The 3,525-nt window shown below is 42.6% G+C and overlaps 1 protein-coding gene across 1 annotated transcript in view; it reads left to right on the top strand.

Moving 5' to 3' along the window:
• The window catches only part of LOC106523361 (DNA (cytosine-5)-methyltransferase 3A), a gene marked incomplete at its 5' end in the record, with an annotated part of 12,976 nt that extends 9,467 nt beyond the window's left edge, over positions 1-3,509 (top strand). The window contains 1 exon segment of the mRNA XM_014016754.1: positions 3,464-3,509.
• Between the last annotated feature and the right edge of the window lie 16 nt (positions 3,510-3,525).

Here is a 3,525-nt window from a genome sequence, read left to right on the forward strand (position 1 = left end):
CACACACACACACACACACACACACACACACACACACACACACACACACACACACACACTGTAAAGACTGCTTCCACATGTAGACCACTGGTTGACCTCAGTCCCCTGGTGCTACACACACATGTGTGAGGTGTGTGTGCTGTAAATCTTCACACACTCACTTCCTGTTCCAACCTTCAAACTGGTGTCTTCTGGCTTTACTGGGCTGCAATAACTGGACTCCAGTCCTCCTTTTCCACTAGTGCCACATAGTGCAGTGTCGGTACGGTTCGGTCCGGTTCCAAGCCCTCTCCATCAGGTCAGATCCATGGAACCAGCACTTTGTTTACTACCTACTTCATTGTGGTTCCAAGTGGTCCCAGCTGACACCAAAATGTGATGTCAGAACACTGTTGGTCACTGATTGGTCAGGGGGTGGAGTCACTGATTGGTCAGGGGGTGGAGTCACTGATTGGTCAGGGGGTGGAGTCACTGATTGGTCAGGGGGTGGAGTCACTGGTTGAGTCTAAGCTGCCTTTACAACAACAACTCAAGGAGCCATTTTTTCAGTTGTAGCGGTGACATTAGTCCTGTTTCCATCCAATTTTAATTAGAAATTTTTGCAAATTTTTAAAATTTCTAAAGTTATTCATCAAATGTGTTTCCATCTCTCATTTTGCTCATTAACTTTTTTTCAAAAAACCTAAAAACCACCTCCACCAACCGCCCAAAACACACCCACTGGAACCGGACTGGAACATCTGGAAAACCAACCGGTCCGACACCACACCATGTAGACTCCAGTCCTCCAGGGGGGGGCAGGACTAAGACCCCAGTCCTCCAGCGGGGGCAGGACTAAGACTCCAGTCCTCCAGGGGGGGGCAGGACTAACAGACGCTCCAGTTTTCTGCCTTTAATTTGCCCCTGAACACACCACCAACAAATCCTTCTGCTACAACACTTAACTGATCTCATACTTAGTGCTACTGCTGTTTTATGGTGCAGTGAATACAAATACACACAAATACACAGAAATACACAGAAATACACACACATACACACAGATCAGATAACACTTGTGGTGCTAGTCAGGTGAAGAGGTCCAAACGGTGCCACTTAAATACGACACTTTTACAGTTGTTGGTGCTCTTTGAGGCTGAACTGTCTGGTTGTTTCAGTCGTTGTGTATTTTGTGTTAAATCCAGRTTGACCATCAGAAGAAGCCAAACAAACAGAAAATAAACCTAAAATATAAACATAAAATGGAGTAACAAAAAGTTAGTGGTGCTCAGGTAATTAAATGCAAAGCTCCTTTTATTTATAGAGAGACAGTAAAACTAAATCAGGTTGTAACATTTCATGTTTCTCCACACACAAACTGCTCTGCTTTTATAAATGGTGTCAGCAGGTGAGTTTAAATCAGCTTTTTAACGTCACGTTAAAACAATATTTACCTGAAACACTGGAACGGATCAAAAATAAAACTAAGTTTAGTAATAAGGACTAGAGCTGGGTGATATGGCTGTAAAACATTTCACAATAAAAGCGTTATTGGTTAGTTTTAAAGAACATTGGTCGAACTTGTTGAAGTTAAAATATAAATCCTGACWAACTTTCCTSTTTTATCCACAATTTCCTCTGGAGCTGTTGCATCATTATCTCCCTTCACTGCATATTTTATTTTTTTATTTTTCAGCTGTTATGAGGCGAAACATGTAGCTGCACGTTACTCCACAGGTTTTTTTCTAACTTATGTTTAGCTGCAGGTTTTTAGCTGTTGGGGCTTGGCGTTGGTATAGCTGTTGGGGCTTGGTTGGGGCTTGGTATTGATATAGCTGTTGGGGCTTGGTATTGATATAGCTGTTGGGGCTTGGTTGGGGCTTGGTATTGGTATAGCTGTTGGGGCTTGGTTGGGGCTTGGTGTTGACAGCCTGTTCAGTTTTTAGATGCCTTGTTTCAGTGAAGCAGCATCTTAAATCAATAAGTCAGTTCACATTAAGCCTGTGATGGTGGACCGGTCCAGTTAGCTACAGCTCTGTCACTAAATGTACCGACAAGAGGAAGAAAGAAACCCTGGTTTACACTTTTCAAAATAAAGTGCAGGTGATTATTTTAATTTTTTTAGTGGGTGTTTGTTGTTGGAAGAGCATCTCATTCACCAAATAAAACAATYACACTCCTGATCTGATGATAACAGGTCAGGAGTGTTGTTTCTGTTAATTTGGTGAATCAGTGCTCTTCCACAGTCATCAACAGCCTGATGCTTTGTTTGAAATGTGAATCTTAGGTTTCCTGGTGTTGTTTAGATGAGAGATCCCAGCTTCTTTTATCAGAAAGTTATCATCTGTTTGTGGTTAATAACCAGTGAAATTATCACCATTATATCAAAGAAGATTTATATTGATATTAAACATGTTTATGATGATAAATAATGTTAGTGAGTTACCACCCAGCTCTAACCTGGACGTACAGATTCCTGTAGTGTCTGTGTGCAGCAGGTGGGAAACACAGGGGGGGGGGGTTAGCAACAAATCCAGCCTGTAATGTTGAGTTACATGAAGACAAACCACTGAAGCCTCCTCAGTGAAGTGGGTCATCCTCACTGGGTCTCTTCTCCAGAACCACAGTGAGTCAAAGAGACACTGATTGTGAACCAATCTGATATTTGTTGTTTTTGGTGCAGCTCTGTCATCGAACAGACAGAAAATATAATGAAGGACCAACCAGTCAGGTTGAACTCATCTTCTGACATCATGTCTACTTGCAGAGCAGCTCTAATAATCATAAGAGATAAAAATCTTAAAGTCCAACATTAAAGGAGTTTGTAGGTTTGAGTGTTTTCAGGCAGCAGCTTTTAAAAGATCTTCCTCCTTCATTTGGTGCAGCTTCTCTTGTGCCTCAGCTCCAGTACTGTCCTTATTTCACCTGGTCAGGTCTTTGCACCTGAACTTCACTTACAACAACAGTGTTGTCCTGAGGTCAGGGGCGGAGCTTCAGTCCAYACTCCAGGCTGCTTTTATACTTCGTACAGATAAATGTTCAACATGTCAACACTTTATTATGGAGGTTGATTCACTTTATCTGCTTCTTACCCAGTCCTGTTTGTAAGACTCTTCCACACACACACACACACACACACACTGACACAACCACTGTTGTGTGTTGGTTCACACAGGGCTGTCTTCTGGGACAACTGTTCAGTCTGGTGCTCATGGTCTTCAGATGACCCCTTTTATACCAGGAAGCCTTCCAGTCCTCTGACCTTCAAATACCAGCTTACACTGGACTCATGCAGTCTGTGCTGACACACACACACACACACACACACACACACACACTACATGCACAAACCGCCTCTCAATCCAACAATAAACCAGCAGGTTCACAGTTTTCTGTCATTTTTACTCTGTTGATACAACCAACCTTCAGGTGCTTTTTAAACTCTCCTTTTTACAGTGTTTCTTACAGGTCTCACACACACACACACACACACACACACACACACACACACACACACACACACACACACACACACACACACACACA

Source organism: Austrofundulus limnaeus, unplaced genomic scaffold (assembly GCF_001266775.1).
Source record: "Austrofundulus limnaeus strain Quisiro unplaced genomic scaffold, Austrofundulus_limnaeus-1.0 Scaffold153, whole genome shotgun sequence".
NCBI lineage: Eukaryota > Metazoa > Chordata > Actinopteri > Cyprinodontiformes > Rivulidae > Austrofundulus > Austrofundulus limnaeus.